At 35.2% G+C, this 17,721-nt stretch overlaps 1 long non-coding RNA gene across 3 annotated transcripts; it reads left to right on the plus strand.

Moving 5' to 3' along the window:
• The first annotated feature begins 6,712 nt into the window (after positions 1-6,712).
• LOC136804319 (uncharacterized) lies at positions 6,713-9,679 on the plus strand. 3 transcript variants are annotated; one of them, XR_010846262.1, is made up of 4 exons: positions 6,713-6,882; positions 8,097-8,171; positions 8,619-8,706; positions 8,926-9,679. It is a non-coding gene; the product is annotated as an uncharacterized lncRNA (long non-coding RNA). The 3 variants fall into 3 exon arrangements; XR_010846261.1 differs by having other exon boundaries at positions 6,715-6,882; positions 8,619-8,702; XR_010846263.1 differs by lacking the exon at positions 8,619-8,706 and having other exon boundaries at positions 6,776-6,882.
• The last annotated feature ends 8,042 nt before the right edge of the window (positions 9,680-17,721 follow it).

The following is a 17,721-nucleotide window of genomic DNA, read 5'->3' on the forward strand; positions in this document are numbered from 1 at the left end:
TGGCTTTAAACTGTAAGAGCAGTGACTGGTTGAAAGTAACGCCCGGAATCTCTGAATTAACAAACTTTTATTTATATGAAAGTGGTGATAATGATAACGCGATATCTATTTCCTTGTTATTTCCTGGTCTTACTTTACTCTCCATTAAAGATCAATGGCTGAAAGAGGCCCCAAAAATTTGAAAGTTGGCAGGAATAAGCTCTAGTTTAGACGGCCCACTTTTTGCCCTGCCTATTCTAATTGTGAATTAAAGAGGGCATAAAGTGGGCTGTCTAAAGTGATGCATAGCCCTCTTTTGACGTCAATGTAATGTCTTCTTTCAAACCTTTCCAAGCAAAGAAATTAACAACCAACTTTGTGCCCTCTTTCTGCCTACTCTAACAATTAGAATTGGCAGGGCAGAAAGTCGGCCGTCTAAACTAGAGCTAAGGGATCTTTGTAAATGTGGCGCCGCAGGCAAAAAAAATTGGTGTAAGAAAGGTCAAATAGATTAAAAGATATTCTAAAAAGGAGAAAATCAGTCCGCATAAGGCCACAAAAACCACAGCGAGCAGTTTCGATCAATCTCTCAGTTTGGGGGTGAGCATCCTCTTTAACCCCTGGTGGATACACAACATTTCTCTTGCTTTGACTTTTCGCAATTCAATGTTGATAGCAGTTTTGTAAAAATTCGTAAAATAAAACGAAGCGCCGCAGGCGAAAAGAATTTACATTGCACTTATAGAAGGCGCTAAAAACGTGTCAAAGGGCGCCAAATCGCCCAACCAAACATCAAGAACAAATTTTGCGCCCCCTTGAAAAGCTTTTTGGCGCCCCTCTCAGGTCTTTCTGGGTGGTGCACTGCACACCCTGCACCCCCTGCCAGGCCGCCACTGGATCCATGCTGTGCTTCCCTGTCAGCAAGAAGAGGAGAAATGATTTGTTCATTCTAAAAGGAAGGAACCCAACAAAAATTAAACCAACCATGAAAACCTTTCCAATTGCCACAAATTCATCATCCTCAAGATATTTCATAGCACTAGCAGTTGGATGAAACAAAAGTTGGTCACTGCCTTTACCAAATCGCTCACCAAACTCTTTCCAAAACTCAGAGAGTAAATCTCTGGTTAGACCTCTCTCGTCTACGCCCATTTCTCCCTCAAATTTCACCTTGATTTCGGAAAATCCAGTCATTTCTTTAAAGATGTTTATAACATCCTCAAAAAGATGTGTCCGGCGAATATTGATTTCGAGAAATCTGTGGAATTACAAAAGAATTCTTTGTCTGATTTGAGATATCTCTATTTCAGACATGTCCAGGTCCTCATCAAAGGTGAAAGGTTGAATAGGCTCCTGTATTTGAGTTCTGAATGTTGACGATGTCAGAGAACGCACAACAATGGAGGAGGCAGGAATTTGTTGTGTGGTTGCTACCCTTTGTAGCAAATTCGAGGTTGTTGTTGATGATGATGATGATGATGATGATGATGATGATGATGATGTTGTTACGGATGTCCAGTTTTGGTGAGCGGCTGATGATGGTGATGGTGTTAAGTTTGGACGGGAAAATGATGTTAGGGTTGAAGACATCGATTGTTGTGTTCTGTTTGAACGGGAAAATGATGTTAGAGTTGAAGACATCGATTGTTGTGTTCTGTTTGAACGGGAAGATGTTACAGCTTGAGTTAGGTTATTGGTCAGAGGGTTTGAGGTTTGAGTTGAAAATGGCAATGACGATGTTGATGAATTGAGAGGATTCAAGGTATTCAGATCAATCTGCCTTAATGGTAGTTGTTGTCTTCTGCTTGGTCCGAGAAACCGAAGGTTATTGTCATTAGAGACAACAATCGCGCCCTGATATTTGTCCATATCTAATGGCTTAGATACTGTACATTTCAGGATCGTTGAACTTTGACTAACTTTATAATAATAAAAGGGATTTGTTTGTGATTGATGCTGCAGAGCGCTCAATGAAATCAGAGCCAATTTAAATTTTAAAAGTTATCTTTCATCATAAACAAAGTAAATAGTACACTACTCCGAGTTTCATGCTTACTGCACTTGTCAAATGTACAAATAAAATGAATCTGTTTTGAAATTCTCATTTAAAGAGCTAAACAAGACGACTTAAAGTCGAAAATTTCGCATAATACTTGAACATCAACGACGAAGATGCGTGAAACGTGACTCCTGCAGCATTATGCATTTTGAATGAAGCGTTACACAAAATATACACAATGTATTGTACACACAGGTCATAGATACCATGTTTTTTTAATGAAAAATCTCAATCCATTAAAAAAAAGATTCCTTGAAAAATGTGACTAAAGAATTCCATTCTATAAAGCGTAAACAATTTCAATTCAGAATAATTCAGAGAACTGCAATATACTTTGAGAAAAAATAATTTTAATATTTTTTGAAAATGAAGAAGAAAAAGTGAACTTTTCATTGATGCCAGAACCCTCATTTTGTGCTTTGAAGGAATTTGTGATAAAGACTTCTTTCACTTGCGCAAAGTTTATATCTACTTCTCTCTATAAACAGTAGAATTTATCTAAAATTGAGAAAAATGGCTAGTCAGAAAAATCTGTTGTATACTATCTTCGCTTTCTGATATGAATGATGGCCCACCACCATCAAGATCATTGGACTTTTCCAGAAAAAAAATTGAATATGGGGGGGGGTGAAGGATATAACATTTTTTGGAAATCCCCCCCCCCTGGACATTGTGACTTTTGATCCCCCGGACAGCAGGTCTAACCCCATTGAGAGCAAGTTTACCCCTCCCCCAGGACAGGGTAAATTTTGTAGATTTTTCACTACCCCCTCCTCCAGACACTATATCCTCCCCCCCGATGTACAGACATTTTCTGGAAGAGCCCATTAAAGGCAAAAAGCAGTTGAGTAGTTGAGCTCCAGCTTCTGGACTAGAAAATTGCAGGGTAAAAACTAGCCAACTTTAAGCTTTAAAGAAATAATACTCCTTGAGATTAAACTTTGACTCCTTTATAACTGCTTTAAACTGCAACCCATTAAACAAACCCTCCCCAATCTCTTGCCGTTCATCCCGTGAAAAATATATACTGTAGGGGAAAGATTCCAGAAAAGTAACAAGCAGACAAGAATCTTAGTGTGGAAATGGGAATCTTATACAAACAACGGTACCATGATTCAAAATGAAAATCCTAATTAGCAAGAGGTGTATCAAGATCGGTGAAGTTTGATTGAAGCTTGATTAGTTTGATTTATTACCTTGTTGCCCATTCTTTTTACATTTCGACGGCTTATTAGCAGACGCCCACACTAAAGCTTAAAGAGCGAACCAATATCTATCATCCCATTGGGAAGGAAAAGCTGGAACTTTTACTAACAAAACTCATCGAACACCAATTAAACTTCATCGGATAAAAAACTCTCATCGTTAACGAGGGACCGCTGTACATTGTGCAGTGGGGCTGGATCTAAATGTCCTTTGTACGGTGGTGAAAATAGGTTAATTTGAAATCTGCTGTACTGTACACCCAACCTTACCCAACGTAAATCACGGTACAATAGGGTCGTTTCGATTATACAAAAATGATTGCTGAATTTCAATTCACAATTGACTTAATTTCTAAGAAATACCGTGAGATCGGGTAACTTGCATCAGTGGAGGCTAACATGCATAGCCTTTAAATGAATGACCCGTTTGGTCATTAAAATACAAAGTTAAATCAAAACAAAAATGGTAGGCTAGAGCTGCAAGTAGAGTTCATTTGTTTTGAAATTTTGCTGCTTTGATTGGTCAGTCATTTGATGCCTATGCAATAAGTTAGCCTCCACTGATGCAAGTTACCCGACTTCATGGTACTTGCTAAAACTGACTGTTTATCGGGTTGGTCTAAAAAGCAGGGTAGCCAATGGGGTAGCCAATTGGGCTAGGTTATGGGGTACCTCTTTTTGCCTAAACTTTTGAAATTTGAAACCTGTTTTCATGTGGAAATAACTATACAACATCTTGTTAATGATTCCATGTAATAAAATTTAAGATTCCTTTCGAACTTCAGCCACAATAGCTATTTTTTCAAAGGTACTGAACTTTGTTACTTCTCAAGAGACCTGGCGCCATTTTGTCTTCCTTCTTGGCTTCGTTTGAAAATTTACAGACCCGAATAAAAAATATATACAAAACAGTTTTTAATATTTTAGATTTAGGTTTCATTTATGTTTTTAATTGGTATTTCCGTGAAGCTGTAATTCGATGATAATAGCTTTGGAATCGCCTTTGGGCCATATGATCTCTAATCTTGTCATATCTTAACAATCCTTTGTTATTGAATCCATTGTTTAATTTGTATCATGTTTAGATGTTTCAAACAATTAATTCCTTTCAAAATTTTTTAATATGGCAGCTTATAATAGGTACAAAAAGTCTTTTGAAATAGCTCTATTATAATGAAGCTCTATTTCTTACTCCTCGTGCATTAACACGTGGTAATTGATATCTTTGTTTATCTTTGTAATCATACATGATCAATCTAAGTATCACTCAGATTCGTGCTCCCTGGTCAGTAAAATGTGGTTCTATGCATTCATTTTCGGTATTTCTATTCTGGTCTGTAAAATATTTAGGTACCCCACAACTTAGCCCAATTGGCTACCCCAATTGGCTACCCTGCTTTTTAGACCAACCCCTGTTTATCACAACTGGTTTCACTATTAACACATAACTATCAGGTGAAAAAAGGAAAAAAGATCATACCTGTGCTGTTTGTAGTTTTGGAGAAGAAGAAAAGAGAGGGTTAATAATGTTGTTGTTTGTTGTGGAAAATTAACTCCTACTTACTGAGCATGATCAATTTGTTGGTGCATTCACTAACTACACAAACATAAAATACTTAGTAGTAAACAAATATTAAACCTCTTTAAACACTCTACAAAGGACCAGAAAACATGATTAAAATTTATACAGCAGCAGCAAGTTTCAAAAGCACAATGCAATGCAAAGCTTGTGCAATAATAATCAAGCAGCCATTTAGAAAGTTCTCACGATGAATGTTTACAAAAACTTGGTTACACTTTTTGCACTAGCCTAGCGTATTTTATTTATTTTTTATCTTTGTGAGTGAGTCCACCTTTAGAATATTGCCCGTAGTACGCCCGCAGCCAAACGCCCACGCCATAATTTGAGCCCCAAAAAATGTCTCGCCACATACATACATACACGGAAGGCTATCGTAATACTTTCGCTAAGCGAAATTAAAAATGTTAAAAAGTTGAAATAATTGGTGCGATAAAAAATTGATGTGCGTATAAAAGGGTAATAAAAGGTAGATAAAAGGAATGCATAAAAATTCTATCATTAGTCCGGTGGGACTGCTTTGAAGTTTTTCAGTAGAAATTTATTTAAATGACGGCATTTTGATACTAATTCCGAACGTTTATTAATCAGGTCAAGTTCTGACGTCATAATGTGATATTTCTCTGTCAGGCACAAATTACATCGTTTTGAGCCATTTACATAAGGACGGGCGTGGTCAATTATTTCCCAGTTCAATTTAGGAGAGATAACCTTCAATTGGAGGTCCCACACGCAGTTCGAAAGTTCGGTTGATTTCTTCTTGTCTTCATTCCTGAACGTATGTTTGTGGCCATCACTGGGCGAAATTAGAGCTTTCCATTTTGGAAAGATGTTGGAATGTTCATCTTTAACATCTTTCCTCAATTAGCGAAAGACCATTTTTACAATTTTGTGGAAATTTGTTGAAAGATCTCATTTCTTCATATTTCCAATTTTGGAAATTTCATCTTCACTATCTTTCCAAAAATTTGAAAGATGATATTTCTATGATCGTGGAAACTCGTTGAAAGGCGGTCTTTCTTCACTTTTCCAATTTTCGAAAATATGACTTTTACTAAATTTCCTAATTTTAAGAAGAATGAGATTTCCAATCTATGGAAATTTGTTAAAAGATGATTTTTTCCATCTTTACAATTTTCAAAAATATGACTATTACTAACTTTCCTAATTTTAGGAAGAAGAGTGGAATTTCCAATCTATGGAAAGTTGTTTTCTTCACTTTCAAATTTTAAAAAATATTTACTATCCCCGGAACCGAATCAAACGATTCAATTAAGCACTTATTCCTATTATCCCTTAATTAATAGCTTCACTTTTTTGGCATAGTCTATTCTATATAAAATACCCTTTTTAATTAAGGCATATCAGAAAACCCACTTTTCAAAGTCTAAATGTGTGCGCGCGCTTTTTTGGTTATGGCCACTGACCTTTATATAACCCTGGACCAAACAATATCTGCCATCTTTGATTGGAGTTTTTTTAGAATTGGTACCCAAGGAGAAGCCATTGCAATGTTAAAAATTAACGTCTAACGCCGCTATATCATCAAAAAAAATTGAGGAAAAGTAGACCTAGCGCTCTCGATGCATTTACGCCGACATTAGGGTACCAATTTTCAAAAAACTCCGATCAAAGATTTTGCTTGGCTGGGATTGAGAAGCTTTGTCCAGGGTATATAAAGGTCAGTGGTTATGGCGCGTTGGCCATTTTGAATATTAATGAAAAACATAAGATTTCTGGGGGTCAAGAATAACTTGTAAAAATATCCTTTTTTCAACTACGTTTCAATTCATGATTTATTTTCAGAATATATATAAGTCTAAAATAAATTTAAAATATCTATGCACCTAGCAAAGTGTAAAGATTGTGCTAAACATGTGCTAAATAATTAAAAACCACTTTGAGTTGTTCGGTTGTAACCCCCGGTTTTCATTTTCGTCTACAAATTCAAAACATTGGAAAAAATAAGTCTTTCAAAATTCTGGTTGATGAAAGCAGAAAGCAGGAAGCAAGCCAAACCAAGTTGTTGGAAGAAGAAGAGATTTCTCACCTAAGCCTTTGTAAGTACCAAATTTAGCTACTTTTCAGAGTTTAGCCACTTGAATATTAGAACTGAAAATGTCCTTTTTGTCTTAGCTGGAATAGTTTTTCTGAGACTCTTTCACATGATGCTTTCTTTGGCACTTTTTCAGCAGTCTGTCACTTTTTTCTGAGAGATGCCTCTGGCAATATCACATTAATGCCTTTTCAGGGGACTGTGACTAGATATTTTCTTTCTATGATTGTTGTTTCTAGTGAATGTATTGCAACAATAAATACTGCCTGCATTTCTAAAATTCTAAAGAAACAGACCTCTAGACATGTTTTACGAGACTTTTGTAAAGTTTATTCAAATTAAATAAATAGATATAGAAATAGGTTCAATGGAAACTTGAATAGCCGTCCTTTATTGGGGGGGGGGGTTTGTACTTTTACGGTGTGACGGGGGTTGGCCATTTTTAAGTCGAAAAAAAGAAGGGAAAACGGTATTTTAAAATTAGACGGTGACGGTATTTGGCCTTATTTTTTTGTCATTAGCCGGTATTTGAACTTGTACAAACCGGTGTGACGGTGTTATTATTTTTTTCAATTTTCGAGATTCCGGGATTCAGCAAAAATTTAGACGTGGAAACGGTATTTCGAACCCCTACTAACTGACAAACCGCCCCCTTTATTTGCACTTGATATGTTGCATTCGGGATGTGATTTTCAGCAGTTTTCTAACATTTTTGTGGAATTATGCAGTCCAATTGAGGCTAAGAAGGGAACAACTAAACTAGGAACTAAACCTTGAGAAAAAAATAATTTTTCCTTCCAACCTACCCATCTTCAAAATCTAGGGTTTGGGGATTGACAAACCAACCTTTTTAAGTCCAGCCTGGTCCATTTGTTATGAAAGGGTTGTGCTCCATATATTTTTTCAAGATTTACAGAACAGCACAAAGAAGTATGAAATCTATATTTATATTGCATCAAATTGTCTCTTGAAAATTGTAATTAAAAAACAAATTAGCTAAACTAAAGTGAGAATGAATTAAATTTTTGGTTTTGATTTTTTCATAATGATAGAAATAATTGTTCTCTGATTACACAAAATGTTAGGCATTTTAAATGGGATGGATAGAAGAATAAAAAAGTTTCAGCTTTAAATGCTTTTAGCTTTTTTACAGTTGAGATTAGATAATTCTTTAATTCAAGCTGGTGTGTAAATATGCTTTACTCTTCCTCACCTCAGGTCACAACGTTCGACAATGTGTTGATGTGAACATGGATAAAATCATTGTCATTGTTCTGCAATAAATTTGATATTGTAAGTATGTATTTTTCTTCAAATTTCTTTTGTATATAAACTATTGGGATTGTCTGAAAAAGCTAAAACTTTACTCACTTCAAAGAAGAAGGGAGAGATATCGGATCCTGTATACATGGAAAATAGCTGAAAATCTGGTACCAAACAATAAATTTCAATTCAAGGAACTCCCAAGATTGGGAAGGATGTGTATTCGCACCCATAGTTCAAAACTACATGATAGCACGCTTGTTGTGCAAGGTGCCAAGTTATTCAATTCAATGCCCAAGAGTATTAGAGATATGAAGAATGTTACAGTCGAAAAGTTCAAAAACTCTCTAGACAGACACCTCAGTTCGATCCCAGACGAGCCACAGATTCATGGTTACACAGGGTGCAGGAGAGCCGACTCTAACTCCATTCTTGACATGAAAACTGTTTAGCTGCCGACATCCTTCCTTTATTCAGGTTTGATGGATGCAGCATTGTGGTGTAAAGCAGAAAGTTTCTTGCCAGAGCATGAAGCTTGAAGACAACCAAAAGTAACCAAAAGTAAGTAAGTATTCATCACAATTAAAATCAGAGAGTATCCTAATTAGTTTAACTAATAAGAGCATTACAAACTGAATTCGTACTAGAAACTTTTCTCCTTCAGGCATCAGGGAGATGCAAGCAACAACTTGACTGCTGGTATCATGTACCAAAGTTGATAGTTTCTAAGACTTCTGGCAGACTTGATGAATTAAATGTTTTTGTATTTTCTTATTTTGTTCAGGAGAGATGGTTCAATCAAAGTGTTGTAGGATGCTGTGATTTTCAATATCGATTAAATCGACTTATGAATTTATCCCAGCCATTATTCAAATGATTGCTGCATACCAATTTTTATAGCTATATAGTGGAAGCTGACTTTTGAACAATTATCAAATGAATTTGATGTAAACTTGGTTTTGCTTGTGCTTCATGTTTTTATTCAAGTTTCCTCTTTGGAATATATACAGTTTAGCATTATTTTTAGTTTTTCATTTAATTTGAAATCAATGGAAATTAGATTATCTTGGTAAGAGTTTTTTATACTATTTATTATTAATTTATTAGTTTTTTAGATCATCAAAATGATTCATCATTATACTCTAAAGCTTTTTAAGAGTGTCCAGGCAAGATTGACAATGATTTTTTTTGCAACCTTAGAGTTTTCTAAACATTTTAGAAAAAAATAACCCTCAATATATAAAGTTAAAATCTGGTTTATGGTAGCTGAATTTGATTTCTCAAGCTTTCTTCCTCACCATTTTTAATTCTTTCAAATTATTATTTGTGATTAGATTAATTTTTTTATAAGAATCGCAAGACTCAAATATTTGCAAACTTTTAAAAATAATGCTGAGCCTCAAAATATTTTTCAGTTAAAATTTATTTGTCTTCCATTTATAAAATAAACAAGGCTTAAAATTATTCTTGGGCTTTTGAAATTTGAAATTATTAGTTCTTGTTTCCTTCCTCTTTTTCTCACGTTTGAGACAATACTTGGTAGTTAAATAGAGAAAATTTTGACGATTAAATCTGATTAAATGAAAGATATTCCAAAAATTTAAAAATTTGAGGCTTTCCCGGATTTATGTAATTCTTATGAAAACTGTGTACTTTAGATTTTATTTCCATATCACATGCATGATTAAGTGGCTTTTAACTTATCGATGTAAAAGCATATAATTATGAAATATTTTATTAGTCAAAATTTTACTCTTAAATTAGTAGCATTAATAGCAAGAAACACAACTTGTCACTAATTATATAACTTCTAATTTCTTGTGGGAATTAGAGCTTTCAGCTGTTTGGAAAGAATTACAGATTTCAAACCTTTGTAACTTTCCATTATTGTTGAAAGATCAAATCCCCAATAGCTTGGAAGATTTAGAAATTCCACGTTTTTACAACCTTTAGAAAAAAGAATTTTCAAATGCTTGAAGATAGCCTAACTAAATTTCCAATCAATGTGAAAATATGAAATTTTTGAACAGTATGGAAGATGATATTTCCTCGTATTTCCACTTTTTCGAAATATGGACTTTCTAATTGTTGGAAAGTTAGAAAGATGATATTGTGGAAAGATAGAAAGGTAACCTTACAAACTTTCCAATCGATGTGGAAAGATGAAATTTTTGATCAGTTGAAAGATGTAGAAAGTTGACATTTACGTATTTCCACCAGTTTGAAAAGTGAAATTTCTAATAGTTGGAAAGTTGGAGTAATGATCTTTCCACTGATTGGAAAGTTAGAAAGATGACCTTGTGGAAAGATAGAAAGGTAACCTTATTAACTTTCCAATGGACGTGGAAAGATCATCATTCCACTCATTGGAAAGATGTGGAATTGTCACATTTCCACGCCTTTCCACACATTGGAAATCTCTTTTTTCGCCCAGTGCATACCAACGTTGTTTGAAAGAATTGGCAGTTAAACCAATGTAGTGTTTGCCTTCCTCGGTATCGACTTTTTTGACGTTACACTTGTAGATAACTTCTTTTTCTAAACAATTTCCGTTCAATGGACACTCATTCTTCTTTCTGCATTTGCACAATTTTTCGTTTTCATTATTTGTATCTACTTTATGATTTAAAACTTTCTTATTGTGTGCTGATATAATTCTCGAAACATTTGGAAGGCAGCTATAACTAACTTTCAGGTTGTTACGATTAAAAATCTTGTGGAGACGGTGGTTCTTCGGGAAGTTTTTGTCTACAATACTCAGAAACCTTTTTGCTACATTTGTTTTTACGTTGGTGCTGAACGGGGGGTTGAGCCATATAATTTTTCTGGGTCTGGTTTTCGTTCGTTTTGTGTTCGGTGTTTTGTAAGTTAATTTTTCTTTGTAGCCGCTTGACCAATCGTTTTACCGAGCTGGGACTGATACCAACCATTGGTGCAATTTCTTGAGGGCTTTTGTGCGTTCCCGGGCTCTCCTCTTGCGAGCAAATCAACATCTCAACGAGGTCCCCGTTTTCTTCCGTAGTTGTAGTTACCGGTCGGCCAGAACCTGGTCTTCTTTCAAATGTTCCAGTTTCCTTTATTTTGTTGACTAGGCGCTGAACAGACCTAAGAACCCACTTCTTGGTTGGATGTTCTTTCCAGATCTTATAGGCTGTCCAGCCCTTTTCTTCAAAGTCGTTTTTGATTACTGCCTTGTCTTCACTGGAGAAAACCATGTTTCCGCGAAGCGTTCAGTCTTGGTTTGATGGGACCAGCTTTTTCTGAAGTTCGTTACTTTGGGTATTGCAATGTAATGACTTCAAAAATTACTTTGAGGTCGTTGCATTGCAAAAGCGGAGAAAAAGATCGCCGCGGACAAAAAGAAAACAGGAGACGAAAACTAGTTTGATATGTTTTGACGTCAATTTTTGAACAAGGCGATTTCGACACATTTAATTAAAATGTTTGTAACTTTTCGAAAAATTGTTTTCTGAGAATGAAATTTTGAGAAGTGCTCAGAGTTATGCTAAAGATTGCCTGTACCAAATTTCAAGTCAATAGACCCACAAAAACAAGCTACGTCAAAAAATGAATTTTATGGACACTTTTTTTGGACTACCCGGCATTTGGGATGCTCGGTCGAAAATCTCCTTGTTTCACAAAATTTTGCTTATCCTTTCAGAGATCATTGTTGGTATGCGTTTGATGATGTTTGGTGGATGGTTCGATTTTGTATGTACGTATAAACGGGATTACAGTTTGGTTTATTATACGGTTTGTATGTCCCGTCTAGCAGATTTAAAGAGATATCAAGAAAATTAACGGTTGTCAAGTTTGTGTCTATTGTAATTTTGAGATCAAATTCTTCTCTAAAGAGCTGAATAAAATCTTTCCTGATTTTATCGGCGTCGTGACCATTGATTACTTCGAGACAAGAAAGACCATCATCACGGTATAGACCAGATATCTCGATACCATACCTTTCGCTCAGACGGTAGAGTATAAATAGGCCGACAAATTCGCATAATTCCGCCCCGTCGTAGCTTCCCATTGATACGTCAAAGTTTTTGTCTCCTTTGCTTTTGAACCAATGTTGGCCATTTGTGAAAAGTAAAGATTTTCTCGAGTGGAGGATAACTTGTTTTTGCTCTTCTGGAATGTTTGTGTATTTCTCAGCATGCTCGATTGCTTTTTCTACGAGTTTCTTTGTGATTGACGGATAGAATTCCTCAATATCGAATTGGACGAAGACGCAGCTCTTTTTTCTTTTGATGTTTGTGAACCAATTAATGACGTCATCGGAATTATGCCACTGGTGGACTTTCGTTTTCTCTCTAACGATATTGTTTATTGGTTCGATGTTGACTTTGCTGACCCTTCCTAATTCAGGTTTAGCGGGGTTTATGAGTATGCATTTTGGTCGACTGAGAAAATCATCTTTGTGGTCTTTGAGGGTAATGAACGCGTTGTTTTGTGCAAGGCATTCAACTCTGTCAGGTAAGTTCAGTTTTTCGGCGATTTCTTTTGCTTCTATGTTGATTTCGTTGTAGAATGATTTTTTGTAATTTCGTGTGACGTTTTCATAATAAAGTTTGTCGTGAGAAAATTTTGTCACTTCGTAGAAATTTCTTGTTTTGTCGGCAGGTATGAAGGCTTTTTCTGATAATTTGATTTTGTCAATATCTTGTTTCAGTCGATCTTGGAATTGGTTGCGGGCTGGTTTGAAAGTTATCGTTTTGATCATTCCATGGAGATCATTTTCAAAGTTTTTTAGATCGTTGTGTTGCGGTGGACAATTTAAAGTTTTAAATCCGTATGTTTCCTTCTTTTCTTCATCTTCCTTAGGTGTGTCATTATCGAAATAAAATGCTTTCCATCTCATTCTCTTTATAACTTTTTCAACTTTATCAGTGAGAGATTTCAGGTACAGTTTTTTTGACGGTAGAGGTATATTCTTGGTCGAATAATCGATGGTGAATTTCTCCATGTTACGAAAGTGAATAAATTAATTAAATTAAAAATAAAAGGGTGATGTCAGCTTTTTGAAAATTTCATGCATCTTGTCCTTCAGCTGCTGTTCTGTTAAACACAGTTGCAACGACATTTTTTCGATTTTCTGCCTATTTGTGTCATAGCATTCGCGTGCATAGCTTGAAAGAAAAACAAGTCAATGCAATAGAGTTTTACTAACAATCAATAACATTTCTTGACAGCCAATCTTCTTAAATTTTCTAAGATAGAGCCTTTCAAAGGTGCCTTGTTTTCAGCCTTAGTATTTTCAAACGCTGTGGTATCTTGAAAACTAAGAAAGAACTGATTAAAGTTTCAAAGATTCAAAGATTCTGTCTACCAAAAATGAAAGTCACAACGCCAAGGGAAAATGGCCATTTTCCTAGCATGGGATTTTAAGATTTTTTCCTGTGATACAAATTCACTTTCTTCATCTTCATTTTCGAAATATTATTTTTCTTTTTAAAGATAGGGCTTTTGTGTATCTTTTCAACGTCACATAATTTATTATTAAATGAACAATACTTGTTGATGAGTTTTTAAAGATGCTTCTACTGCCAACTAATTTGAGACTTTAAAAGTAAGTATGGAAAGAAGTCTCACCATAACCACTATTAAAATGCCGAACAACCACAGGGTCGTAAAAGTTTGAGAATGATGGCTTTAAAGAACCCCAGGTAAATGGTACAGTTTCACTTGAATGGTGGATTTAGATGGACCTCTCCTTTTCTTTTTTGGTCTTGGCGCATCTTAAAACAAATTCAAAAAGGTTAATCTAATCTAAACACCTAATGTCTGATAAGAAGGATCTACTGGTAAAAAAGGAAATCTTTAAACTTTAATTCATATTATCTGATGTGTTTTTTCAACCCTCAATAATTTTTGAGGACTTCTTTTTCTTCTTCATTTTTAACTTAATTTTTGAGATATTCCTTGGATATCATAGTACTATTTTGAAATCTTTTTAACGATATCTCAAAATCTTAAGAATTGATTAATTCCTTAAGAAATGACAAGCAGCACAAAAAATAATGCATACTCTTTCCTTAAACAGACTTAACTACTTATCTGGTTGTGTATTATAGGAGAAATCAAGTAGATTTCTGAGGTCGTTGCAAGCGTTTTCATAATTTTGTGAAGGCTCCCTCGTATCATCAGAAGTGATTTCTTTTTTTAAAACAAAAGATTTAATAATATTCAGTTCGTTTATATAAACAGTTTGAGAAAACCTCTTTCCCCTGTGAATACTTTCAGAAGAAAAGAGGGATGAAAAATAAAAGAAATAATTTTTTATGAGCATGTATTTCATAATTATGAATTTCATAATAATATTTCATAATAAAATTCTTAACCAGGAATAAAATTCAGAAAATTATTAAGGTAGTTCTTTGGTCAGCCTAAGCTGAGCATTCAAATAGGTAAAATTTTCTTCGTCCAGTTCCATAAGATGGCAAAAAAAAAATCCGATTTTCCGATCTTACTTTGATTTCTAAACTTTCTTCCGATCGGGTGAACTTTTTGCGTACTTTTAGCGTGCGTTGTTTTTACAGATCAGTGGTGTTTCAAGATGGCGGCTCAAGCGATAAGTCAGAGATGTGATAAGTCAGTGTTGTACCAAAGTATTTCCAGTGTAAATTGTTGCAAGCTTCAATTTCTGTCATTTATTTTTTTAACTCGGCAAATCAAACGCATGATTTTCATCAAGGGGAATCTTTTTCTACATCTTTTGAAGGTTTAAAGCCGTTTGCTCAAGTTTTTGTTTATGTTGAATTTTCTGATACTTTTTATTGCTGCTTTTTATTAGTTTTTGCAATAAAAACATATTTTTCTTGTTTGCCTCTAGGGGGGATTTATGGTGCTATAATGTTATTGGAATTTGATAAAGTTTACAAAAGAACAGCTACTGTCTAAATTTGATAAAGACTGGATGCAATCGTGCTTTTTTGCGCTACTTCGATTTGAAAACTTGTAAACACAGAGCGTGCAGAGGTCGACAGTGGAAATCCAGCAAAGCAGCGGAAAAGCTTTCCGACTCTCCAACTCTACCTGCTGACCGTAAATCAGGGTCGGTCAGATGACGGGAACCAAATGATGACATCACATCTCCTATTATTGGACTTGCAAAATTATGACAAATGGTCTTTGGAAGATTTGATCAATTATATTAATATTAATATATACAGTTCTTGTTGAAATTGATCAAACTATTTTTCACACAGTTCTTGATGCAGATTGTGTTTTTCTAACCTTTTCTAACCTTGGCGCACGTTTTGACTGAATGATGGAATAGAATGAATGGGGATAACAGTTTATACATATCTCTTATCCGACTTGCAGAAAGCGGACTGCAGAAAGTTATGAAAAATGGTTTCTAGAATTTAATGAATTATACCGTCAAGTTACACAACATGCACACTCTCGTCACAACTTACACAGCCTTAACAAACAGATCCATCTGGTCTTCATTTAACATTAATTGTTTTAAAGTTTAAAAAACACTGCCAGTGCTTGGCACAGAAGAGAGGACTCCCAGTTGAAATTAATTGCTACTCCGCTGCCCTGTTGAATTTATTCCACCAAGGCGGTAAAGCGATGGCCCAAATTCATAAAATTTTATAAATATGAACTACGTTTTGCAAAGTTTTTGATGCAAATTGCTTTTTTCTGGAGTTTGCGCTTTGTGACTTAAAGTTTGTACTCTTAGGTGCCAAATAAACGCCCCCCCGCTTGTTAATTTTTCGATTTTTTCCAACCCCACCGACCTTATTAGGACCCCCCCGTTTATTAAATTTTGAAAAAATTCCCAGCTACCAAAAGGAAAGTTTCTTGTTTTACTCTAAAAAAGTTCCTTGTTTTACTCTAAAAAGCTCAAATTTAGTCTATTTTGACTCTTTTTAGGGTTTTTAAGGTCCATTTTCCAACCCCCCCGGTAATTAGGTCCCCCCCGTTTATTTAATTTGAAAATTTTTCCAACCCCCCCCCGTTTATTTGGCACCTAAGAGTAGCTTGTTAGTTTAAAGTGTTATTGTAGTTTTATCAAGTAAAACAAAAAGTAGAGTTTCTATGTATATTTGATGGATATCTTTATTTTGGTTCTGACGTTTTGGCAATTTTCTTATTTATTTCTAGTATAACACTTTGGTCAGATATGGATATTGTCTACACATCCAACAGAAAAAAATGTATCATAACTGACTGGAATGAAATTAACAAAAGGTTTACTCTCGGGTACCTAATAGCCGTCCCCCCCCCGCTAATTAATTTTTCGAAAATTTTCCACCCAGGACATTCTTATTCCAACCCCCACGCTTATTAATTCTTGGGAAAATATGTTTGAAGGTTCCCTTTTTTGTCCCAATTCTGCTGTATTTGCCTCCTTTTCAAAAAATTTCCACCCAGGACATTTTTATTCCAACCCCCCCTGCTTATTAAGTTTTGAGATTTTTTCCAACTCCCCCGCTTATTCCAACCCCCCGGCTATTAGGTACCCGAGAGTAATAACGCTATGTTTCTCTTTTATTTTATAGTAATGAACTATAGCTCAATTGTTTGATGTCATAGAAACAGTGCTACAATGCTAAAGGGAAGTATACTTTGAGCTTCTCGTGGGGGGAGGGTTGGAGGAGCTCTCAGGCTTGTTTTAAATAATTTCAAATCAAGTTATCAAATGTTTCACATTTTGTAAATTATTCATCATTTTCAGTTCTCTCTGTTTCAGTACATCTCTTACATCTGTTAACCCACTTATTAAAGCTATCTAGCTAAGCTCTATTGGCTGACCTTCCAGCCTCGGCTGGTTTATTGTAAATTGAAATAAAAGTGAATTGGGTTTCCACAAAAGTTTCTTTAAGAGAATTACAGAAAAGTAGACTTATCTACTGGTTGATTACCAGTAGTCAAAGTATGGTTTACATTTGCAAGTTGTGATGTTCTTGGTTGAACATTGAGACGCACATTTAATGGTTGTTCTGTAATGCATTGAACATTGAGCTGTTCATTTCTAGAAAAAAATACAGATTTTGTCAGAAAGAACGCAGTAGCGTAGTCAGAAGGGGATGTATCATGTCTAAAGAGAAGAAGACTTCAATAAAATGGAGATTGAGTTTTTATGCTATGAAATGCTACAGATTACTGAAAAAGCTATTGAAGATACCTAAAATCAGTGATAACTAGCCGTCCCGGCGTCGTCCGAGACGACTTTTCACTTCGTATTTTGCTGATTTCTGCTGATGTCAGCAAAATTTGAAAAAATAAATTTATGCAAAAATGTTTCTATCTTAGATCTAATCTTAGAAGAAAAATTGGTCAAAAACGTTTTTTTCGTGTTTTTGAGACGAAGAATAAGCCTTTATAAAAATTTTCCCGATTATATTTTTGCACGTCGAAATTTAGATGGCACGCCGAAATTTGGATGGCACGCAAAAATTTCAATGGCACGCAAGCACGCTGACACGTAAGCACGCCATAGCACGTTGGCACGCAGACACACGCATAGCACGCTGGCACGCATAGCACACGCGATTTAGCAGACTCGTCTTAGTGCAGTGTTTTGAAGTGTAATAATTCTCCCAAAGTTGACTAGCATAGCGAA

Source organism: Clytia hemisphaerica, unplaced genomic scaffold (genome assembly GCF_902728285.1).
Source record: "Clytia hemisphaerica strain Z4C2 unplaced genomic scaffold, Clytia hemisphaerica genome assembly, whole genome shotgun sequence".
Taxonomy (NCBI): Eukaryota; Metazoa; Cnidaria; class Hydrozoa; order Leptothecata; family Clytiidae; genus Clytia; species Clytia hemisphaerica.